Below are 27,251 nucleotides of genomic sequence, written 5' to 3' on the forward strand. Positions count from 1 at the left end.
CATATGCCTTCCTGGTTTTTAGTTCTATTTGTTGTGCATTTTTTACTTCTTCTTTCATAGGCTTTCTTGTAATTATTGAAAAAATTCCTAATCACTTCAACAGCATTCTTGGGTCTTATATAAGGAGGAGAGAAAATCTCAAGATTTTTCCACTTCCATATCATCCAACAAGAGACATAAAACTCATCTATCCACTCAGATGGTGACTTACCAATGAAATTTTGCAAGTTTAATTCTATCAATTCTTGAAAGTTGATGTTAAAAAACAGGGCTGCAGCAGTGGGGTTGATGAGCTTCACCCATATAGTCACAGCTCTTGGACAATCTCTTATCACATGCAATATAGTTTCAGGTTGGTGCTGACAATGATGACAATTAGGATTAGTTCCCAACATAGAGGCTCTTCTGCTGGCTGTTAGAATTCTACTATGTAACAGTTGCCATATAAAAACCTTTATTCTCTCTGGCCCCTTCCATTTCCAAATTCTTATCCATCTGTCTGCATTATTATTCACATTCGACTCAACAAGCATTTTATAAGCTGAAGCGATTGTGAATTGCCCACTCGAGGATTGGGTCTAGCACAACGAGTCCTTGAAATTTCTAGAAGGGGAAGGAATAGCTCTGATTTTATCAATAATAGAAGGAGGGATGAGCGTATATAAATCAACCAATTTCCAATCTCCTTGATTGTCCACATAATCTACAACCAAATCTACCTCTCTTCCTATTGGAATTAGATTGATGGCAGCTCTAGCAAGACAGTCTTCATTAGGTATCCATTTATCATTCCAGAAAGATATGCTTGTTCCGTCTCCAACAATTCTTCTACAATTATTCTTCACTATATGCCACAGTTTAACCAATTCTTTCCAAGTGGGAGAATCAGAAGCTTTAAAACTGATACTTGAATCATCTCTGCTATGGATATACTTATGATAAAGAACCTGAGCCTACAAGTTATTAGGTTCAGTCAACAATCTCCAAACCAGTTTCATTAGGAAAGCATCATTAACAAGATTGAGTCTCCTAAGCCCCATTCTTCCTTGATTTTTGGGGAGGCAGAGAGTTTGCCAACTAACATGGTGCATTCTTTTCTGATTTGAAGTGTCACCCCATATGAATCTCCTTTTCATTTTCTCCATTTATTGACAAATACGTTTTGGAATTCTCATATGCTGCATATCAAAATTAGCAATGGGATTTAAGATCGATTTGGAGAGGGTTATTCTCCCGACTAGTGACAAACAATGAGACTTCCACCTCTTTAATTTGCTTTGCATTCTTTCCAAAATATTCTTAAACTTGTCCTTCCCTTTCCTGTGATTGGTGATGTGTGCTCCCAAATACCTCTCCAAATAATTATTTTCTTTGTAATGGAATAAGTCAATAATAATTTTTCTGTCTGTCCATCTAACATTGCTGGAGAACGTTATAGAGGTTTTAATATCACTTACTTTCAACCCTGAAGTGGCACAGAAGGCTTTCATAGATTCAAGAATCACTTTCATTTGTTCCTCGGTAGTTTCTCCAAAGACTAGCAAATCGTCTGCAAAGAGGAGGTGAGATATGAGAGGGCCTTATCTACCCACAGTGATTGGATTCCAAACGCCTTTCTCCATAAGATCTTCAATGAGATGAGATAATCTATCAATAGCTATGACAAAAAGATAAGGAGATATTGGGTTTCCTTGTCTAATACCTCGAGAAGGTTTGAAAAATTCCGTCTTCCTCCCATTCCAAAGAACATTATACGAGACAGTAGAAACACAAATTCTTGTTAATCATTGTTATGATTAGTGACTAGGATGGAAAGTCTAGATTCTTAATCCTTGCCATGATTGTCTCTCTTTATTACTTGCTTTATTTAGTTGTTTGCTTTATTTTCTTGCCCTTTTATCAATCAAACCCCCCGTGTTCCTTCATAGCCAATAATTGATCACTTCATTGTAATTTCTTGCGAGACGACTCAAGGTTTGAATACTTCGGTTAATTTTCATTGGGGTTTGTACTTGTTACAACTAATTATTAAATTTTGATTGAGAATTATTAGTTGGTTTGGAACTATGCTTACAACGAAGAAATTCTATTTCTATTGAGGAATTTCTATATCGACAATAATTCTCACATCACTCAATTGCGACCAGTTACTTCTAAAATTTTTTCGATTAGTTTTGGATTTGTTATAACTCTGCGACGGATTTCTAACGAGATTAGCGAGTAATTTGCTATAAAATAGGTAGGATATAGCGTTTGCTTTTAGACAAAATTGCTGTTACCAAGTCGCTTGCTAAATTAAACTTGCGACAACTTAGTGACAAATGTATTTCACCCGCTAATCAACGATTTGAAATCAGCGAACGAAGTGTGTCAGTTGCTAAATGGTCGCAAAATTCTCGCTACTTAGGTCCTAGGCGCTCAATATCCGTATTTCTACTTTAGCGACTAATTAGTAAGGAACACTTCCCTAACTGAATGATTTATCTGTTGCAACGAGTTAGCGACGACTGTTTTCTGTTGCTACCCCAATTTTGAATTATACAATATTATGCGACAAAATAGCGAGAAACTAGTTGCTCGCTAAAAATAAAAACTTTGGTGACAAATTAGCTAGGAAATTGTCCATCATAAAATGCATTTCAAGTCTTTGTGACGGATTAGGTAGGAACATTATTCCTCACTAATTAGCCTTTTCACACAAAATTTATTTAGCGACGAACTAGTGTGTGAATTATTTCTCACTAATTATATATCAAACACTTGCCACGGAATAGTGACAATAATATCCCTCGCTACTTTACTTTTATTCGATTGAATCCCTAAGTGACTGATTTGCTAAAATATTGTCATTCGCTAATTAATTTGTGACAAATTAGTGAGAAAATTTTTCCTGCTCTTTTTTTAGCTACAAAAGTCAATTTACGAGAAACAAACTTACTCGTGAATCTCTCACTAATCAATCGCTTTTCTCAAATTCGGATATTTTGTGACCGCTCATTAATTTTATCGTTAATGCGTCACTAATTTTTCACAAGTTAGTGACGAATTAATAACAAAAAATATTTCTCGCAAAAATTTATCACTAATTTATCAAATTCTTGTAGTGGTACTTAACCCATAACATTACATATACACAAAATAACTATATGAAAATACATATCCGGTGTTTATGAAAAGTTTAATTATATTGTATAAAAAAATTGATTGTTTTCATTACGAAAGTAATAAACCCAAGAAGAATACAACCACAACAGAGAGAAACTCAACTCATATTATTATTGAATGTAGCATATTATCTCACTGACCCTCATACAAGGCATTACATATATATAGTTAACAGGGGCATTAGATCAAAGTGGAGACAGTGCATATAGAAACCGCAACCTCCAGGCCCATCACTCAATGCTCTGCTTCAATAGTTTTGGTGATCGACTATTTTATTAAAAAATTGTGTAAAGCATCTATATTTATATATAAATACACAATAATTAAATTATACTGATAACAAAATTTTATCAATATAATTAATAATAATTATATTACGTGTATACTAAAAATTAATTATTTATTTAAAAAATATATTAAAATATAAAATACTCAAAAAAATTAGTTAAAAACTATATATTTATATAAAAATATATAGTTATTAATTTTTTGTAGGCATAATATTTTTTTATTAACAATAAATAAAATTTTAATTTAATGATAACTTTTATAAATAATTACTCTAATAAAATTTATTCAATCTTGTGATATTTATTTATTTATTTAAATTTACAATAAAATTATTTATTTCTTCTATTAATAACAGATCATAAACCAATAAAAAACAACTAAGAAGCAATTAGACGAGGAAATAAAATTGTTGTAAACAATGGTGACATTTACATGTGTGTGTGTGTGATTATTCAATATTAACAATGATGCTAAAATCAATTTGTTACTCTACAAAAGTTACATATCACCATGTTAAAAATTAATTTATGTGTGATTATTAGTGCATATTCTAGTATAGTTGTTAAAAACCTAAGTAATTCACTGATAAAATTTTTTATTATTAATCTTTAAGTTATTATATCAACTTAATTGAACTTATTATTAAAATAATTTAGTCATATAACATCACTAACAATTTTATTATGATATAATTTAGGATTTATTTCTAAATCGTAAATTATAAACAATCACTATATTTTGTCAAAGAAAAATAAAATTTTATTATGATCCTTAAGAAGTTAAATTATTAGCATTAGAATTTTTTTCCTAAAATGGTAAATAATAGAGATGAACATAAAAATATATTTTATAAATAAAAAGAATAAAAGTAGAATTAAACTATCTCTTGAAGAAAAAAAAATATATTCTCTAAATTTTGTTATATCATTTTATTTTATTTATTTTAAAATTAATATTTTTTCTATAATAATTTGAAGACATTTAAACTATAAAATATAAAATTATAACTATTTCTTGTTATGTCAAGTTGGATTTTCTTCTTAAAATTATATTTTCTTAAAAGGGGCCTTATAGTGTACAGATGTGGGTGTACAGATTTTTGTCTTTTTGTGGCTGAAAAGCGTGTCACTAAAAGTGTTGCTTAAAGAAAAAGTGTTACCCTTAATCGTTAACTTGGCTCTGATACCAATTTTTAACTCTTTTATGTTCATAATGTGTATAGATTTGAAGATGTTTGAAAAATTTTTAACTCTTTTATATTTATAATTCTGATTTCATTTTTATAGTTTTTTAATCTTGTTTTAGTTTATAATATTCTTTTTTGCATGGATTATTGTTTATAAAGTTTTTTATCTGTTTGTCTTTTTCTTTAATATATTTTTTCAAATCTTCAAAAACTTCTTTTATTTCTACACTTTCCGTTGTTTCTAAATATCTTTTTAATTTTTCAACCTCATTCTCCATTTTTTCTTTTAACAGCTTTAATTCTTTTAAGTCATAATATGGTTTTCCAGGCATTTATAAATTTTTTAAGTTTAACTCCAACTTGTTTATATTTATTCTTATTTCTATCCTTTTTATTATAAGGTCATCAATTTCGATCTGAAGATTATTTAATTCCTTTTTATACTCCTTTATTTTACTTTTTAATTTTTTCGCTCTTTTTCTTTTTATTTTATTTTCTGGTCTTTCAATCTTTGTATGCTTCATTATTTATTTTAGAATTTCTGCAAATTCTATCATTGCTTCATCACTTTTTTCTAGAGATTCTATTAATTCTTCTAACTCTTCAACTTCTTTTTTTAACTTGTCATAGGTTATTTTTAGAGCTTTAAATGCTCTTTGATTTATTTCAGAGAACTGCAAATAATTCAAACGATTTTCTCTTTCTTGATAAGTTACATATATTTCTTCTTTATTTATTGTCATAATTTAGTATTTAGGGTTTCGTTTAATTTTTCGACCTTTTTTGTTAATTCTTTTATTTCAGAATCTTCTTCTTTAATCTTTAACTTAGATAAACTTAAGGGACTATTAATTTTAGATTCTCTTATTTGAAAATTTGATGAAACCAATTTTCTTGATGGTTCTTTTAGTAATAGAACTGAGTTTTCAATAGCTTTATATTTTGGTATTTCTGTTTTTACAATTTTCTGAAATAATTCATCGACATAAATTCTTTCTCTGTTTTTAAATATTATACTATGATGGCTATTTGTTAAAGCATAATTTATTGCATATGTAATTGAAAATGGTTCATCATCTTGTTCTATTAGATTCTTTCTATGAAATTTATAAGCCAAACTTACAGATCTTCCAAGATTTTCAGTTGATAGAGGTATAGCATATCCAAGATGGGCATTAAATTTAACATTTACGTTTGCCAAATTTCCATGAACAATTCCAATTATTTGATCTATTGGGTCATCAGTAATTCTTTTGTCACAGATTGCTAAACTTATTGGTGAATTAATTCCTTTCATATATGTAGATTTAATTAAGACTTGTATAGTACTAATATGAATCCATCCAATTTTAGATCTTTTTTGTTGATCCTTAATTTTCCCAATCTGTTTACTCAATTCTTCATTATTTATCAAAGCTATTTCAAGTTCTCCATTGGCAGATTTTATTTTTATAGGAGCTTCAAGTTGAATTTTTTCATAGTATATTATATTTTTTCTGTTAAAAACTTCTTTTAAAAGATTTTGTTTATTAAAATTTTCATTTGATTTGAGATTTAATTCTGTTTTTAGAACAGCCTGCTTTTCATTATCTAATAAAGCAGTTAATCTATAATAATCAGATTCTTCTGTTAATTCTAAACTTTCTAAATAATTCATAATTGAAAGACTAGAACGAAGATGTACCTTTCTGGAGAAAAACTTCCTTTATTTAGTATATTTTACATAAGGGGTTTTTATCTCCAGAGGGGAGATTGTAGATACTAACTCCAGAGGGGAGTTTAGAACTATTTTTTCCCTAAGAGGATTCTTCCTCAGACTATAGAATCGCCTCGGCAGCTTCCTCCTTGCTCTCCTAGCATATGAGTACTCTTAGCCTCCTGCTTCCTATTGTCTGATGCCTTTACAATTGCCTAAGCAGCCTATTTATAATAGTTGGGTTTGATGGACAATTCCCATCCTTACCCTTCTTATGACGTCATTGCTTACGTCATTGTTTGTTCTCTCTCACCAGCTACATTGTTGGTGCTCTATGACCTAAGTGCTTACGTCACTATGCAATAATGTTGAGAGATGCTTCAGATGTGCTGTCCTCTTCTTTTATCATGTGACCGTCAGATGTATTGTCTTCTTCCTTCATCATGTGAGTTGATTCCGTTTCATTATTGCTTTCTTCAGATAACTCTGAGGCACATAGCTGGCACTTGTGGTCTTCTCTGTCTTTTATCAAATAGCAGAGATTCCTCTTTATCCCTTCAGGGAGCTTTTCTAAAAGTCCAGATAAGTTGTAGAATGCTGATTCAAGCAGAGTATTTCTACTTCAGGGAGTTCTTCAATTTCATTTCTTTTACTGGACACAAGCAGAGTATTTCTACTTTTATAATTAATCCTTGTGTGAGATTCCTTCGTTATTTTTTGAGTTCTTTCAAAGACCTTTGCTAATGTGCTGGCTAGCCTTCCTTCATGACTGTAAATTGTTAAATCTTGAATTTGATCAATTGGTTGAAAATTTCCTGGGAAGACGGACATGAATATTACTTGGTGTGCTGGAACCAAGCATTCTTCTTCTTCATTAAAAATAGGTTGACTGTTTGTAAATTTTAGGGATATATCCCTTGGATTTACATTGTCAATCATATTTTTAAATCTCTTTACTGCATCAACGAATCCTGCAGGGAACTCACTAATAATTTTTAGATCATTAAAAATTAAGATTGTATCAATTAATCCATACTAGAAAAACTGATAGGTGTCAGATGGGGAAGCATCTGGAAATATAACCAGCTTTGTTAGCTGTTCTTTGGCAACAGGATAATATCCCAAAATTGCCCTTTTTTCTTCAGTCCAATTCAGGACTATGTTAAGGGTTTCTCTGAGATTAGATCTACAGACCCTTTTCTTTTCCTTGATTTCAGCCCTTGTAGGAATGTTTCTTATTATCCCTGTTCTCTGGGTTTGAATTGGAGCTTTATCTGCTCTTTTTAGGGTTTGCTCTGGATGGAGAGCTTCATATTCCTTGAAGGATTTCTTTGCCTCTTCCAGTGTTAGGAACCCTCCTTTATGAATTATCTTTGACTGGTGTGTGAATGGTGCTGCTTTTTCCCAGGCATCATATACTCCTTTCATGGGGCCATTATAAATTACATAATATTTTTTATCTTGGGTGGATTTTTTAATGATTTTAGCAATTATTTTATTTTCTGAAATTTTTTCTTCACCTGATTTGTCCACCATGCTTAGCTGGCTGAACTCTGATGTTTCTGCTTGTTGTGTTGATTTCATTGCTTCGATGGCCTTCTTGAGGGATTGGATCTGTGTCCTTATTTGCTGACAATGCTTGCATTTTTCGAGCTCTTGCTCATATTTTTGAATTTCTTGATCTAATGTGTTGTAGACGAACTCCATTCTCTTGTTAATGTATCTGCAATAACATTTTTGTCACCCTTAATATATTCAATTTTTATTGGATATTGTAACAAAAATAATTGCCATCTTACCAATCGTCCATGATTATAATCAACTTTTAAATTATATCGTATGAAACCTGTTAGGTAGCTTGAATCTGTCCTTAATGTAAATTCTCTTGGTAGTAAATCAATTTTCCATTTCTTAAGAGATTTAATTGCTGCTAGAGTTTCCTTTTCATGAGTGGTATATCTCTGTTCTGTTGGAGTAAAAGTCCCTGAAATAAACCTGCAAAGTAATTCCTTTAGGGAATCTTTAGAATCTAGTGATTCTTTTCCTTGTTCTAAACTTTTTATAGCTTTCTTAGCTTTTAGACATCCTGACCAGGTTATGTCTGAAGCATCTGTTTCTACTATTAAGTAGTCATTTTCTTCTGGAATATAAAGTTCTGGAAGTTTTTCACATAATTCTTTAATCCTTTGAATTTGCATACTATCTTTTTCATCCCATTTCCATTCTTTTTTAGTACTTATTTTTGGAAATAAGCTTTTAGTGTATTCTGTTATATTCTTTAAAAATCCTTAATCAGAAATATAATTTATACATCCTAAAAATCTTTGTAATTGTTTTCTATCTTCTATCTTATTAGGAAATAAATTTACCTTTTCTAGGACATTTGGTTGAAGTTTTAGCTTTCCTTGAGTAGATAGAATTAATCCAAGAAACTCTATTTCTTGTTTTGCTATTCTTGCTTTCTTTTTGCTAAGAACTAATCCTTTTTCTTTACATCTTTCTAAAACTATTAATAATTTTTGAAGATGATCTTCTCTATCCTGTTTTGTAAAAATTAGTATATCATCAATATACACTAAAACAAATTCATTTAACTCTTTTAGATTTTCTTCCATAAATCTTTGGTAAATACCTGGAGCTTGTTTTAATCCGAATGGTAATACATTCCATTCATAGAGTAATACACTTGTTGATTCTTTTGTTGGGCAAGTAAAAGCAGTTAATTTCTTTGTTTCTTCGTCTAAACGAAGCTGCCAATATCCTGATTTTGCATCAAGAGATGAAAACCAAGTTGCTCCTTTGATTTTTTCTAAAATAGAATCTTTTCTTGGAAGTTTATGAGCATCACCAATAGTTGCTTCATTCATCTTCTTATAGTTAATAACCATTCTTCGTTTTCCCCTTTTTATTTCATTATTGTTTTCGACATAAAAGGCTGGAGCCGCATGAGGACTTTTACTTAATCTTATAATTCCTTTTTCCAAAAGATCTCTACATTCTAATGAAAACTCTTCTCTATCTCTTGCGGAATAAGGAATTTTATTTGGAACATTTATCTCTTTTGTAGGATCTTTTAATTTAATACTTACTAATTCGTTATTTGTATTTTTAACATCTAAAGGATTTTCAGCACAAATTTCATCCAAAAGTTCTTCTATCTTTATTTCAAGACTATTTTTTGGGATATTTATCTGAAAGTATAAATTTAAATAACATGTCTCTAATATAGAAAATATTTTAAATTTTAAGACCTTATCTATAGTGGTAGTTGGTATTTTTATACGTTTTGATTTTTGATTTATTGAAGAATCGTGTGGTGCTTTTAAAACTATATATGTTAATTCTTGAATGAATGGATGATATAGCTTTAAAAAATTATTTCCTATGATAAAATCCATTCCAGAGTCTAACATATATATAGATGGAACAATGAACCTATAATTTTGAATAAAAATTTTAACCATCTCTGCTTTTTGGTTAATTTTATGTATTGATTTGTCAGCTATTCTAACTCTTAATGGTTTCTTTAATTTTTTCCAATCAAGTTTTATGTTTGAACTAGCAAAGCATTGCGTTGCTCCAGAATCTATGAAAGCATTTATAAACTTTTCTGTTATTTTTATAGTAATAAATGTAGCATTATTACTCAGTCTCTGAGTCTGTTTCCGAGACATATTCAAAAATATAGTCTAAGTTATCATCAGATTCTTCTAATGGTTCCATGAAACAGGACTTAGCAATTTCTATTTGTTTAGTAAGATCCTTTTTATCCTTCTTTTTCGGACATTCATTTGCATAGTGTCATTCTTCTTGGCAATACCAACACTTACAATTTTCTTTTTTATTCGGGCAATAATAACTTTTTTGTCTTTTGTTTTTATTGTTATTTCTTTTTCTAAAATACCTCTTTTTTCTCCAGTTTGGATAGTATTTTCTTTTTCTAAATTGATATTTTCTTTTTCTTTGAAAATTTTTATTAAGACCATATTTTTGAGGTATCTCTTCATTATCCTGACAGCAAATTCTAATTATATTTGCAAATCTTTTTTGAGTTGCTTCTTGCATACAACGTTCTTTTATTTCCTCTCTTATTGCAGAGGTTGCTCCACCAAAATTATTTTCAATTGTTTCTCTATTTATTTCTCTTATAAATCTTCCCATAATAAATTCATTAGCAGGATATGGAAGTTTTGTTATATACATACTAAGATAATGATTTTTATCTTCTTCTTTTAATTTGTAATAATGTATTCTATATTCACATATATAAGACTCCACATTACATAGATCATATATCTGAATGTTAGCTAAATGATTTTTTGCTTCTTGATATTCTTTATTATAGACTTCTTGTTTATGATCTATAATATTTTTTCCAAAAAATTCTTTATATAGAATCATCATTATATATAATATCTTATCATAAGCTGTTGTTTTTGTTGCTAATTCTTCTATTATTTGGTTTTCTATTGATGTCATATAATCTCTTATAGCTCCTTTAGTATGAAACCCTATGTAATTCCAAATATCTCTTCCAGATAATTCATTAAGTTTTGGATTAGTAAAGGCTTCTAATAAGAAGGAATTCAACCAGTTTTCGAAAATTTCTTTTTCATTCTTTTTACAGTCTAAATCGAGCATTCTTTCTCCTTCCATTTCCTGGATTTTAGGAACGTATTTTGATGGTGTTTTTGTATATTTTGAATCTTTATTTATAAATCCTTTTTTAAAAGCATAATTATCAAAACCTGTTTCCCATTTAAATTGAGATTGATTATCCCTAGATGTTCCAGCTTCATTTTTTACTTGTATTGGAATTGCTGGTTCTTCGACACTTGAATAATCTAGGATGTGTTCTTCATTTTCTATATTTTCAGAATTTACTAATTCTTCTTCTATCTGAAATCCCTGTTCCATAATATTATTTTCTTGAGCCATTTTTAATTGTTTAAAAAGCATTGTAACTTCTTCTAATTTTTCTCCAATATTCATAATTTTAGTGGTGGTTTTACTTTTAAATCTGTTATGTTGATTATATTTTGAAGTTTTTCTTCTTTGGGATTTTCTTTTTCCTTATTTCTTTGAAATTTTATAGATACTAATATTTCTTCAAGCATATCTACTATAGAATTTAATTGTGGGTTAAAAGTATGATAAAGATGTGGGGAATCATTTCCATGGTAACATTTCTTAGAAATTCCGTGTGAAAAATAAGTTTTTTCAGGTTTTTGAAGTCCTTCAATAAAACTTATAGTAAAATAAAGATTTTGAGAAAAATCATTTTGTATTGATTTTAAGAATTCGGTGTCATTACAGTTAACATTAGTTAAAATCATTAATTTTTGATCTATTAATTTTGATAACTTAATTATTTCTTCTCTTAAATCTTCTAATTTACTTTTTTCTATTAGGTGACGTTTTTCTTTATGAAGAACTACGGTTTTAAGTGAAAAGTGTGGCTTTTGAAAGTGTGGTTTAAGTAAACAAATCTTTAAATTTGTACAAATTTAGATCTGTACCATATAATTTTCTTTCTTAAAATGATATTAATTATGCCACAAATTTTATGTAATAAACAATTTATATTCTCCGTGAAACATAACTTAATAATAATACACTTTTTTTTCTTATAAATTGACATCTTCCTCGGTTATCCCTTCGAGGCAATGAAAAATCTGGCCACAACTTTCTTCCGTAATATACTTGGTTGTTTGTTGATTTTTATCAAATTGATGGTAGTTCGATATCTAGTGATTTGGGAGCGAAATCTATTTCTCTGTGCAGGTACCAGTTTTTTAAAAATGTATCAAAGTGTCTTTGATTAGACGTGTTTTAAGATAAAAGATAAATTAAAATTTATAAATCAATAAAAGAAACAAAAAGGTAAAGTTTTCGAAAAAAAAATATGCTGAAAACAGAAAAATTTGTGTTGAAATTGAAAGAAAGCAATAAAATGCCTTTGACTGGGTCAAAGGGCTTTGATATGAAAATCTAAAATGCAGAAATATAAATTGGATAATGAAAATAAAGGATACTTGAAAGATAAATTTGCTTGAAAAATAAAGTTTACAAGAAGATAAATTGAAAGAAAGAAAACATAAAAGGAACCCTATAGAAAAGTTACTCGATTGCAGACTTAAGATTTCTCTGGGGATGTGAGTGTGCTTGAGTGTTTTCTGAGTTAAAGTTCCAACCTTTATTCCCTAAAACCTCCTAGTATTTATAATCTACTTTTAGTAACTGATAACTAATTACAATTAATTACAAAAACATAGTCTTAAATGCATACTCCTTGATAACCGTTCCCGCCTTTTGGCTATAAATATTTCTCATGATTTCCTCGCGTGATGAAAGCCTCTAACTTCTCCACTACCATAACTTCTTGATCTACTTATTTGAATATCTTGTTCGATTACCTATCTCAAAAATCTTGTTCGATTTGACCTATTCGATTTAATAAAGTAAATGTAGTCGAATCCGCGTCGATTACCTTCAACCCACACTTCCGCGTGTATCTTTTTGAAAACCGTTCGAATTCTTTGATTTCTTTATCACTTCGAACTACCTCGCCTTAATCGAAAAATATTTTTCGATCAACAAATTGCCCCCTTTGATTAATGTGTTTGCCTTCGATAACATTATTGGAAGACAAAACACTTAATCCAAATTCAAATTCAAATTTCAATCTCTTAAATCAGAAATAATTACCATTTAACTTTCCATTAATACTGATCCACTCGCCACGTTTCCCGAAATCTGCGCTTTCTCTTTCCACCACTTCACCTTCTTCGCGAAGTTACCTCTTTCTACATTCTTCCTGTAATAACAGCTACAGTAACACTTTAAATTCACCATTCTCTCCCTTGTTCAATTTTTCTCGAACCCTTGCTCTCCGAATTCCTCTCGTGTTACCCTTAACTTTTTCAAAATTTCCTTCTTTTCTGTTCTGCAATGGCCACTTCTTCTTCCCATGCTGCTGCCCAAGACAAGGGTAAAGGTCACATGGTTGCGCCACCAGCTCCACCAGCCCTCCATATACTGAATCAAGTCAATGATGAAGTCATTGACCCACAGCTTCAAACTAATGATACCAGAATCTTAATCCCTTTCACAGTAGGGGAGATACCCACTGTTTCCTTGGGCCCATCGAATCCCTGGAGAGAGTGAATAAGAAAACATCTTTCTTCCCCGGCGTTTAAGGGGAAGATTTGTTAATTAACCACCCCCTTGATATATCCCTCTTCATTAATCAGAAACCATTCAAGAATAATCCAAAAATTAATCTTCGTAGGTCTGATTTTACAGCCTGGTATCAACGCCTTACTCCGACAAAGACTGCTGACTGGGGGCTCTGGGGATCCAAGAACTGTTACGACTTTCTCACTTCTCACCTTCAACACTCCCCTGGATGATTGGAGCTGTGACTTATTTTTGGAACCGAACAACCAACAACTTCCACCTTCCTTGTGGAATGATTGGTATGTCTCTTTTAGATGTAGCCGCTATCACAGGACTTCCAATAAATTTTTCAGATTGTACTCCTGACATGCAGCCTGAGCGCCACTACAATATTGTGTTATCCACTTCTTACAGTGAGTTTATTGCCCAGAACATGGGTGTAGAAGGCACTGTTGTTACAAATGATGAGCATGTAGCCTTCCTATTCTATTGGCTGAATGTAATAATTTTCTGTTCTCAAAGCGTTCAAATGTCAAAATTTTTCCTTCCCTTGGCTGCTCTACTTCATGAAGGGAAAGCTCTTAATTTGGTCAAACTTCTTCTAGGGCACATCTTCGAGGAACTTGGTCAATTTGTACATTGTCTCCGAGACAACTGTATAATTAGCACAGGTGGCCCTCTCTGGCTCCTCCAACTATGGCTAAATGTCATTTTCGAAAATTCATGACAAAGCCTGGAGGTAGTGGTACTGATAAACATCATATCGAAGGCTTTCGATTAGCTGCTTACAAGCCCAACTTCCCAAATACACAATCGGATGAAGACCGATTCTGGACTATTTTTTCTCTCTTTCATTCCTGTAAAGACTTTTATAATGACAACCTCAATTTCACTCCTTTTATGCGTCACAATTGTGGTCCTGCTTGGCTTGCCAATCGGAATTGGACAAATTTACTAGCTGTCCAAATAATTCCTACAGGACTGCCCCAACACAAAAAGGAAAGGTTCAAAGTGACCCTGTATGCCCCTCATTTTACAGCCAGACAACTGGAATTTTCTCAAGTCATTCCATCTCCACTACCTCAAAACAGTGACCCATTCTGCCACATCACTCTGACTTCCTAAAAGGAACTTGATGCTTGCCTCTTAAAAAACCAGCAACACAAGGAATGTTTCAATTTCCTTATTTATGACCGCAGCTTCTACATTACCAAGTTCTGCTTTGAATAGTGGACTGCTTATTACTCTAAATACACTCGTACTTTAGAGAAAATTCAGCAATCTGCGATTCAAATAGCTCCTGCTGCTGAGGGATCTCCGAAGAGAACCCAAAAAAGAAAAGCTGAAACCACAATCTCCTCACGACAGCCACAGCACAAAAGTCGAAAGACTCTTACCAGGACTTCTAGAAGGGTAATTACTTCTACATATTCATGTACTCGAAATTGAAATATTTTGAAAACCATACTTGCTTAACAGCATTCAGTTTTGATTTTGCATCAGTTACGGCTGCATCCATCAAATGGAAGCTCTGATGGAAGTGAACAACCCATCCAAGACATCCTTGCTGCTTCCTCACAATCGGAGGATACGGCCGATTTAGACCTTGGTGCTCGATTGATTCAAAAACCAAGACTTGTTCTGGTAATATTATCATTTCTACATATATCTTATTCGAGTCAGAATAAATTTTAACTTATAAATGTGTACCTTTCATATCAACCTACTACTGCTGCTCATTCAATTACATCTCTTGTGGCACCTGATCAACCACTTCCGCAACAACAACATCATGATCCAGTACACTCTACATCCCACGATTCGATCAAAGCCACTGGGTCCACTCAACCACTTCAAGCTGCTCTTCCACCTCCCCGTATAACACAGGTGGTCGATTTGACAAATGATCCTTCACCGCATTCTCCAACACAAACTCAGATACTTGAGTCAACCTCACCAAACAACCAGGCTGTAACATCCCATCCAGCAAAATACCTTGCTTAAGTCAGGGTATTTCTACTAGAAAGAACGTTACGTGACCTTTTCTAATATTAACTACTTATTTACTGAGCCTTTGTATCGATTTCGCGTTTTAGTTTTAAGAAAATGCCAGAAAATTTTATTTTTATTCATTAAAGACATATATCAAGGATAAACATTGCAAATAATAATAATAATCACATAAGTATTTTTAATAGTAATTCTTATACATAAGAAGTCATATAAACCCAAATATAACACCTACCCCTCTGTTAAAATAAAACCTCAAAGGACAAGAGCGAGGGGACTCTATGAAAGGAATTAAAACCATAAAGAAAGCCTACTAATCGCTTGCAGCTTCATGTTGCATCTTCAAACCTGTGTCACTGAAAGGGTGGAAAATTTGGGGGTGAGAACCAAACCACATGTTCTCAGTAGAGGTCGAGAATGCCGTGAAAGTAAAGAATAAAGCGCAAATAGTTAATTTCATTCCGAGACATCTAAAAGAAAATTAACCTTCTTTAAAAGCATTAGTTAATTCTTCAAAATCCTAGACCCATATTTTCTTTATAAAACTCTTAAAAGTTTCCTAGACTGTATGAATGACCAACCTGTTCCAAGCATAGGTTCATTAAGTCTATGCTAAACCAGTTTGATTTTTCATACTTCACTAGACCATAACATAAAAGAAGTTACCTACGCAGTATAAATGATCATCCTGCTCCAAGCATAGGTTCATTAAGTCTATGTTGAACCAGTCAGATACTTTATACAGAACTAGACCTCAAACGTACCAGTCACGGCCTCAGGCCCAAACAACTCAATCATCATCCAATCACCACAATCCAAACAATCAGTTACAAACACAGGTAATGAGGTTCAAACACAATTAAGAGCAATTACATCAAGTATAGCAATTAGCAATTAAACATAATTATTCACTTAGGCAAACCAATTACAATATACACACCCAAACAATGTCACATAGATGCATATGATGAATGTCTAGTCCTAGTGCAGGCCATGAGCTCATGTGTCGGTTAGCACCTGCATTCCCGACATTTATCCGGTCACGAGTTTACGATTTCCCGAATACGATCTTCCGTTCAAATAAATGCGCATATAATTATTAGCAGCTCTATTGAGACAGCCTCTGCTTTCTACTCGCAGGAAATATACTCTTGGAAGCAAAAAATTGCTGTAGGTATCCTAGTTTTCCTACAGAAGCTCTTGTGAACTGAAAATTGCTGTAGATATCCTAGTTTCCCTACAGAAGCTCTTGGGTTGCTTTAAGCAACAGATAAATAAATATTATTTCTTGGGTTTCATTAAGAAACAAATAAGCAAACAATATCTCTTAGGTTGCCTCAAGCAACAAACAAACATCTCTTGGGTTGCTTCAAGCAACAAACAAATAAACAAATATCTCTTGGGTTGCCTCAAGCAATAGATAATCATACAATAAGTACTTTACTCTTTCCTTTTTCTTTCATAATTGCAATTACGTAAGCGGGACTAGACCCACGCCCTTGCCAACAACCTCACAAATCAAATAATCTTTTCTTAAAAGAATCAGTGAAGTTATCATCAAGCCTTAAATATTGATTTTGATTAAGTCCTTATACTTTTATAAAAATTTGGACATAATCTCCTTTAAAAATAGGACTTAGCCACCTTTACGAGTTCCTTCTTTCTCAACATTTCATCAGCCTCTTTCAGCAGTTGCCACAATAATATATATTCTCAAAAACATTTGATAATAGTATAGAAAATCTATTTTCTTAAATTCCATATCCAAGTAATCACCAAAACAACATCGACAATCTAATTTCAATTTTATTTTTAAAATATCAAACGAATTAGGAATTATGCAAACCTTATATCCATGCGACCGTCTCGGATTAAGCTTTCTATTAAACCAAAAATCACAATTTTTTGCTGACTCTAGCTTCGGGACTATAAGCAAAACTGTGACTGCTCTGTAGTGCCTTAAAACCAGAAGACAGCAGCAACGTACAACATTTGAAATTTCATATAAAATCCAAATTAAATCCAACCACCTTCAAAATTAATGTGGTTAAATATAACTTATCCAAATTTCTTTATAAATTGGTTCCAGGGTCATACCATTTTTAATGAAGAAGTAACGTAGCTTCGAAGTTAGGTAATTCTCTGCAGAATTCTGTTTTATAAATCATTGAACACAACCTCTTCCAAGTCCCATAACTTACTTATTAAAACATGGAAAACCCTGAAATTTAAATCACATATGCTCAATATACTTAATTTTCACCTCCAATTAGTTGCATCTCAATATCTATCCAGGATCAAAAGTTATAAACTCTCAAAGTTACTAATTTAAGAAAACAGAATCTGGCTTTTTCTGCATAATGCATCATCTTTCAAAAATTCATATCTTTAAAGCTACAAGTTCAATTGTTCTGAAATTTTAAGGAATTAAAATAACAGGAATAAAGTTTTATTTAAAATTAGTTCCATTTCAAAATTCAAACTGAAAAATTTCCAATAGAAGAAACAAGTTGCTGCTGTGTTAAACATTCTGCAGAAAAACCAGATTTGACATCCATAATTCAAAAATTTACCATAAATTATAAACTTAATGAAAAAGTCTCAAATTCACCAGTCCAACTCCCTATATTCCCAAGCTTAATCCAGATTTAGTCCCATGCAAATCCGATCATCATAGAATTAGTTATAGATTTTCAAAGTTTCTAATTTCATTTAAAATAGTGCAGAAAATCAGATCCACGATTTAACTTTGAAAAAAAATCATAACTAATGTTCCAGTTAATACGAAACCTTCAAAATTGAATCTCAACAATCACACTTAATATAATTTACTTAACATTTAAATTCTCATCATTTCAGTCACTACAGAGCCACTAATTCACTTTCAAAGTTGCCGTTTAATTTCAAGAGAACCCGATTTTCAGCAAACCATTTTGTATTCAAAATCCAACCCTTCAATACCCCTCAAAACCAATTCCAAATCAACCACCAACCAAATTCATTAACATTACAATATACCAAATAATAGCTCAATGGTAACAAATCCAACATAACCCATTAAAATTCAGAAATTCTCAATAATTAGTCATCAAACAATTCCCAATCCACATAATCAATCAATATCACTAATCAACAATTCCAAATCACAATCTCAACCATTTCAATCACAATTTCAGCCATAATTCAATATTCACATAATCAATCAACTACTCACAGCTATTAAATCTATTTGCAGTTATCCAATAAACCTTGTAGGCATTCTTAAATTGAAATCATTTTAAACCCCCTACCTCGATGTCGCAATCGCATACTTTAACGTAACAGCTCTCTTCTCTTTTAGTTTCAGGGCAGCAGCGGTAACTCTCACGCAACCGGAACAGCAACAATATTAGCCTTCGCAGCACTGACCATGGTTGCAGTAAAATAGAGGATTCAAATTGGAGAGGAATCAAAAGCAATTTTAGCCCTAGGGATTCAAGACAAAGCAAGAACTAAAATAGAATTAAAACCAGAACATGACAACCACAGCAGTGACAAAACAAAACGTATAAATGGATCAACCCTAAGGAGAAGATAAGACCAGTACCCATATAACAAAATCAGAATCAGTAATGGCTTCAACCGTCCCATGGCAGCACCAGCTTCAATACTCGACCTAATTGTAGCAGGAAATAGGAGCCAAAAAGGGAATGAGCAACAAAGATATAGGCAACCATGATTAAAACAAGCACATGGAAGAGAAACACAGTATAATAAGAGTAAGGGTGAGAGTGTTACGGTTTCAAAAATGGGGAAATTGGAATCAAAACAAGGAGAAGGATCCTAGCTTAATTGAGAGTTGGTAGCGGCAGCTTGCTTTCTCTGATGACAAGCTCCATCCACGGCAGCTCCAAAAAAATCAAAAGGACAGGGATTAGAAGCAGGAACTGCCGTTCTTGTAGCAGCTCCAAATCAACAGCAACCGTATTACCCTCCCCGTCAGTCTCTCTTCTCCGTTATTCTTCCTCTTCTCCTCTACCCTAACCGACGTTGATAGTGGTGAGGAGAGCTTCAACAGCGGCGGCTAGAAGTGCGACAGCCTCCCTCCATCTTCTATTCGATAGCAATAGCAGCGACGGTGGTAGTGACACCCACCGGCGCTGCTCCCCCTTTCCCCTCTTCCCTCTGCATCTCGTGCTCTCTTACTCCCTCTTCCCCTGTTTCTCAGTCTCTTGTCTCCCCCTTTTCTCCCTCTCTGCGTTATACTATTGAAAATGTGTGGTGAATTGTTGAGTGTAAATGAATGGTAAAGAATGAAAGAACGTGGATCACTTGGGGAAAGGGTTAGTGACAGTGTGCGTGTGCATTTGTGTTTGGTTAGGGATTATACGTATTAGATAATAACGGTACGTATAAAATAAGAAACATAAGACTAGGAAAAATATATTCAAGTAACATAAATTTTAGAAAATATTTGAGATAGAATAACAATTTAAGATTCAAATATAATATTATAAAAATTACTTTCAAAACGCATAAGATTTTATCTATCAATCTATTAACGAGCTCAAATAATTATTTTTAATTTAAATTACAAAATAAGCATACTAATCACATTTTATAAAATACGATTAAACTCAAAATATCAATTACTTATATTAAATTATATAACCTTTTATTATTTTTCTATCTTAACTTTAATTTCAATTTATATAAAATAACTAGTTATAATCAAAATTGTACATAAATACTAATTGACTTAAAATTAAAGTATTTATCAAAATCAATTTAATCATTCCTAATAAATTAATCTCTAAGAACTCAATTTAATAAAATAAGTCATAACTTTTTCATTATATGAGTTACTTAAATTAAATTGTACGATTCTTTTTTTATTTTTCGATTACTAACATTATACAAAATATTTAATTATAATAAATTACTTAAGAATCTTATTTGATTTAAAGCGAAATTATCTCTGAATCTATTTAATTATTTCTAATAAAATAATTTCTAAAATTACAAAATTTAAACTTAACAAGATAAAATCACAATTTATTTATATTTAGATTTTAAAAAATGCGGGATGTTACACAGGCTGCACTTTCTGCTAAAAACCAATTGGCTCCAAATTCTAATTCTGTCTCTTGAGTTGCTGAGACTACCAATTTAGACTCATCTCGATCCAGAATTTTAGAAACTCCCCAAGGATTTTCTAGTCCTCCTCATCAGGCTGGATTTCAAACTCTCCCTAGACCAGGATCTGGAAATTCGGGTGCTTCTATCACACCTCCAAGTGCTACTTTAGCCAGCCTGATTTCTGTCTTAAACCAAGCTATCCAGGAAGACGAAGTGCCTATACCAATGCCAACACTTCCAAGACCTTTTACATCGAGGCCTTCATTCGAGTTGAGTGTTGATTTTCGAGAACAACTTTGTTCTCTTCTTAAACTCCTGGATTATCCACCTACTGCCTGGATCAGTGATGCACTTCTCAACCAGCTTCTATCTGATCTTTTAAATTCTGCCTTTGAAATCCCGGCGTCTACCCCCACATTCTGCCATAGTCCAACAATGTAAATAATTTGCCAATGACAGCGTAGCTTCCCAAAGCAAACTTCAAGAGATTAAAAACAGAGAAGCTAAGATCAAACCCGAAGTGGAGAGTTGCACTACAACCCTTCAACCAATCAAAGCCTCCCGTGAAGGATTCGATTTAAAGATCTCTCATGCTATTTCTGTTCAAGCTTTTTATGACAAAGAAAAAGCACGACTTGAAATAGAATTAGCCTAAATCAATGAAAAGCTCGCCAAAATACGCCAAAGACGAGTTGATATAGCCAAACCTTTTACTACTACTCAGTAGGAACAATAAAATCTCATCCAAGAGATTGTTTCGATTGAGACTAAATGACAAGAATATGAGAAACAACTTGAAATAGTCCAATTCGACAAGTTTAAGCAGGTCAAGGTACTTACATCTTTGGACAACAAAAGGGCAAAGCTACGTTCAGATTTGGCAAAATTTTTGGCATCTTGAATTTCTTTACTTCAGGCTTTACTTCTTTGTAATGGTTTCTATCTTTTCTGAACTTATGCATGTTTGACTTTAATTTAGCCAACAGTAATACCGTTTCAAGTATTTTTCATTAATCGAGTGAATTATTTTTTCCGACTCGATATCCTTGATTTGATATGCATTCCCATAATATGATCCTACCACTTGAAAATGGCCTTCCCAAATCTGGGACCATTTGCCAAGAAATTTTGATTTCTTTTCCATTTGCAAAATAACTTTTAAAACCAACTCGCCTATATTAAAATATTTCTCCCTTATTCAACGGTTATAACTTTGGGCAATACTTTCTTTTTGTCGAATCATATTATCAAGTGCCAGGATTCGCTATGAGTCTAACTCATTCAACTCATCAAACATTGCCTTCCAGTAATCATCAACTGGCAAATCGTTCTATTTTGACACCCTCAAAGTATTCAAATTGATTTCTAATGGTAGCACTGCATCATGGCCATAAACTAATTTATAGGGTGAAGTATTTGTTGACCCTCTTGGTGAATTTCGATAACCCCAAAGTACTTGGCTTAAAGTCTCATGCCATGTTCGAGGCTTATTTTCGATATGCTTTTTTATCAGACTTATCAGAATTTTATTTGCTGCATCAACTTGCCCATTAGCTTGAGCATAGTAAGGAGTTGAAGTGATCATACTGATATTCCTTAATGCTGTAAAATTTTTAATTCGCTGACTAGTAAATATTGTTCCTTGATCAATACTTAATATTTGAAGAATTCCAAATCGATGGATAATATGTTCCTCAATAAAGTCTATTATTTCACTTTGACCAACTTCTATTAGGGGAATTACTTCAACCCACTTTGTAAAATAATCGATTGCTACCAAGATAAACTTGTGTTGTTTCGATGAAGGAGGGTGGATCAATCCAATCAAATCTAAAGCCCAACCTCTAGATGGCCATGGTTTTATTACCGAATGTAACTCAAATGCAGGGATCTGCTGTATCAAACCATGCAATTGACATTCTTGACATGCTTTTGCATAATCAATGCAATCTTTTATCATAGATAGCCAGTACACGTGATTGCGATATAACACCCATTTCATTTTCTTTCCAGCCTGATGGGCACCGTATATCCCATTATGGACTTCGCCCAAAGCAATATTTTGATAATCTTGGCCTAAACATCTCAACAAATTCCCATCGATCCCTTTCTTATACAACTCATCAGCCATCAAGACAAAATTTATTGCTTTCAATTTCATCTTTCTATCGACTAGAATATTGGGATCCTTTAAATACTGAGCAATGGGCTTTCTCCAGTCATTATCTTCCCATTAATCTATACACAAAGCCTCTCTTTCATTTGCAGGAACTAATATTTGATGGATACTAGCCAATTTTTTAAGAGTCTCTGGACCGATTCAATATCTTGAAGCAATTTGGGCTAATTCATTAGCAATTTCATTATGGATTCTGGGAATGTGAACCAAAGAAACTTTTCGAAAGGAGGTTAACAACTCCCAAGCAGTTGTTAAATACCTTTGCAACTTCTCATTATTGCATTTAAACTCCTTTGATAACTGCTTCAAAACCAACTGGAAATCCCCTAATATCTGGACTTCCAAAACTCCTTTACTAATTAAAATTTTGAGACCCAAAATCAAAGCTTCATACTCTGCCACATTATTCGAGCAAGGATATTTTAACTCGAAAAGAAATTCTGATGGAATCCCCTCTGGTGAAATAATAAGAATTCCAACCCCTGAACCATCTTTGTGCGTCGATCCATCAAAATATAACTTCCAATAATCAATTTCAACGACGATTACATTTGCCCCCTAGTCATTCAGATTGTTCGAATTATCTACAAGAAAATCTGCAATGACCTGTCCTTTTAAAGCTTTATCCGAGACATATTGTAAATCAAACTCTGTCAGTGCCAGCATCCATTTTCCTAAACACCCTCGTAACATTGGAAAACTTAACATATATTTGATGAGATCAGTTTGCGCTATAACCCTTACCGATTTAGCCACCATATAACACTTTAATTTCATATAAGCATAGTATAGAGACAAACACAATTTCTCTATCGGGGAATACCTTGTTTCGATATTAGTTAGAACTCGACTAACGTAATAAACGGCCCGCTCATTCCCGTTCTCACCATCTTGGGCTAACATACACCCAATCGTGTTCTTAGATGTTGGAATGTATAATTTTAAAGGCTCATATGGACGAACATTCGCCATAATTGGAGCCTTCGATAAATAAGCCTTAATCGAATCGAATGCTAGTTGATGCTCATTCGTCCATTCGAACTGTGAGTCACTCTTTAGTCTCACTAAATGAGCAAGCACTCGAGTTCGATCAGAGAGATTCGAAATAAACCTCCCGAGATAATTCACCTTTCCTAGGAAGAACTGCACTTCTTTCTTCGGTTTGGGTGCAGATAACGCCATTATTGCATCAGCCTTATTTTTATCGATTGCGATTCCCTTTTTATGGACAACAAAGCCTAAGAAATTTCCAGCCGATACCCCAAAAGCGCATTTTAAAGGATTCATATTTAATCCCTTTTTCCTCATGGTGACAAATGCTTTTCTTAGGTGATCAATATGCTGATTCACCGAACTTGACTAGACCATGATGTCATCGATATACACTTCCATAAAATTTCCAATAAACTCATGGAAAATGGCATTCATTGCTCGCTGATACGTTGCACCAGTATTTTTCAAACCGAAAGGCATAACCACCCATTCATAATGCCTAATGCCCCAGGACAACAAAAAGCAGTTTTGGACACGTCATCTTCTGCAATGAAGATTTGGTTATATCCTGAATAACCATCCATAAAACTAAGGATTTCATTTTCCGCTGCAGAATCAATTAACATATCTGCAATTGGTATAAAATATTCATCTTTCGGAGTAGCATTATTCAAATCTCGAAAATCAATGCATACTATTAACTTCTGGTTTTTCTTCATTACATGGACAATATTTGAAACCCACTGAACATAGAGTGCAGTTTGAATAAATTTCGCCTTAATCAAGCGTTCTATTTCTTCTTTAATTTTTTCATTGATTTCTGGAGCAAAATGTCTTGGAGTTTGCTTCACGGGTTTAGCATTCGGTTTTAATGCTAATCGATGTTCCACAAGTGAACAATCGAGACCATGTATCTCATGATAATCCCAAGCAAAACAATCCTTAAACTCATGTAAAAGATTAAAGAGTTTAGTCCGAAAAGGATCAACAAAGTCTTTGCAAATATATGTAAATCGAACATCATCAAGAGTCCCTAGATTAATTTCTTCTAAGGGATCTTGAGATTCAAACCCTTTATAATGATCATCATCTTTTACTGAATATTTTTCAAAATCCAACGGTTCCAAATCATAAATTCAATCAAAAGTGAAATCAATAATGTCATTAGAAATAGAAGGAACTTGATCTTTTACCAAACTAATATTACTTTGATCTTCTACACAATGAGCCTCTGCTATCAGATCGGCAGTTTGGCTTGCATCATTACTTTCATTACATGAAGCAATAGAACTATGACTAAACTCGATTGAAGACATCGAGTCGATACAATTATAATTAGAAAAACTACTAACCCTATGTGATTCTACTTCATCAGAAGAATCATCTTTATTTCCTACAAGGTAAAAATTACTTAAATAATTACGTAATATTACCAGGTAATCGGAAATTTCCTCAACCCGGTCCAGAGAGCAATCTTCAGAAGATCTTTAAGATAGACAATCCCAACTAGTTGAAGCAAATCCTAACTCTGGGTAACGCAACTTCATTGAAAGTCCTTCAGAAGACAAATAGCACCCTTCACAATTGTAGGAATTCAGTGTTCGATCAACATTCAAAGGTTTTAATTTAGGATTATACATCCTGAAATCAACATGCATTTGTTTGACATAGAGGTTCGAATCTGCCTTGATGACTTCAGGCTTGCCATCCTTTGTTCAAAGAAGAAAACTTTGATGCGCAGTGGAGGGTACTACACCCACACCATGGATCCAATCTCGCCCTAACAAAGCATTATAACTTGCTCTCGATGGAACCACCACAAACATAGTGTTGCGCTCAGATGAGCCAACCTTCACAATCAGAGTAACCAGCCTTTTGCCGGAGTTGAAGTCCCACTAAAATCCGTCATGGCAATGTTTGTAGGGACCAAATCATCAGGATGATTTCCCACCTTCACTAACATCCTTTCAGGCAATAGACTGATTGCCGCTCCACCATTGATCAAGACTTTGTTTATTTTGATCCCACTCAAGATAGTAGTGATATGAAGTGGGCAAAGATGAGACATTTGTTTTTCAGTAGGCCGAAGGAAATACCCCGGCTCGTCTTCAATTCGAATGAAAGAAAAAACTTCCTCGTCCTCCATATCATAATATTCATCTGGGTCACCTTCATATTCCCCCAGATATTCAGTTGGAATGATTGAAATCGTTCCAATGATGTCATCATCCCCTTCATCAAAATATTCTTCATCGATATCAACTTCTTTGTTCTTGTCGACTCCTGAGGATTGAGCCACTGCTTTGCCCTTCTCCATATTTGTAGGAGATGGAATTCCTTTCAGACAAGTCTCTCCATCAGAAGGAAAGACAATTCGAGAATGCACAGAGGGCATTGCTCCCTTGCTTACTTCCACCTGAGGCTTCTTATTCTGATTGAAATTTCTTCTTCCTCCTCGACCTCTTGGGTAACCTCTGGCTCTGCCACGAAAGTAGGGGTATTGATTTTGGGGAAGTCCCCGATGTCCCCATTGTGGATTGCATCGATAGAGAGCATCTCACTTCTGGAACTCCTGACAGTTCCGAATCCACTGAACACCAATGGCCTGAGATCGGCTTAACGGTGCAACTATACTATGTTGGAGGGTCTTAGAGCTTTGACCCTCTATACACCGAATTGGTTGTCTCTGGCGCGCCTGTTCTTCTCTATGAGCCAATTCTTTCTTCATTCTCTCCTTTTCAAAAATTGCCGCTACTTCGACATCAAAAACAACATTACACCGTGGACACAGAGATACGTCCCGGTCTTTAATCTTTTGCTGAACTAAAAAGTCCAACAAACCATCTCCCGCTCGGGGATACACCGATCTAACTTGTGACTGAAAATCATCAAGAGCCACATCAAAGTCATAGGACATACCAACCATGTTTACCCCGAAACATGGTTCAACAAAGCTAGCGTCCGCTTCGAAGGGATCAACATCAACCTTTATCTCTTTCTTCCCATCATCAAATTTCAATCGTCCCTCCATTATTGCTCCCTGAATCAAGTCCCTAAAATGAACACAACTGTTAGTCAAATGACTTTTTGCTTGGTGAAATTTACAATAAGGTTTTTCTTTCAAATCTTTCACCGAAAGTAAAGTTCTACCCTCAGGCAGAATTAACTGTTTATCTTTAAGCAACACATCGAAAATCTGATCAGATTTTGAAATATCAAAACTGTATTCTTTCCACTCTTTAGTTTTGAATCATTCGACTTTTCATTACTAGGATGCTTTTTAAGGAACAGACATATGGAGGGCCTTTCTTAAGTTCGGCCAAATCGACCTCTGTCTCGAAATTGATTTCATCCTCTGAGGACTCTATAGTCACATAAACAACCTTTTCTTTTCGAGTAAAAGGTTTACTCTTTGATCGCTGCTCACTCCTATG

The 27,251-nt window shown here is 33.2% G+C and overlaps 1 long non-coding RNA gene across 1 annotated transcript; it reads right to left on the minus strand.

The window, feature by feature from the left end:
- Positions 1-15,675: 15,675 nt before the first annotated feature.
- LOC112784346 (uncharacterized) lies at positions 15,676-19,875 on the minus strand. Its single transcript, XR_003193857.3, has 4 exons — positions 19,305-19,875; positions 19,114-19,182; positions 18,818-18,993; positions 15,676-15,883 (listed from the first exon to the last, which is right to left on the minus strand). It is a non-coding gene; the product is annotated as an uncharacterized lncRNA (long non-coding RNA).
- Between the last annotated feature and the right edge of the window lie 7,376 nt (positions 19,876-27,251).

Source organism: Arachis hypogaea, chromosome 20, assembly GCF_003086295.3.
Source record: "Arachis hypogaea cultivar Tifrunner chromosome 20, arahy.Tifrunner.gnm2.J5K5, whole genome shotgun sequence".
In the NCBI taxonomy this organism is placed as follows: Eukaryota; Viridiplantae; Streptophyta; class Magnoliopsida; order Fabales; family Fabaceae; genus Arachis; species Arachis hypogaea.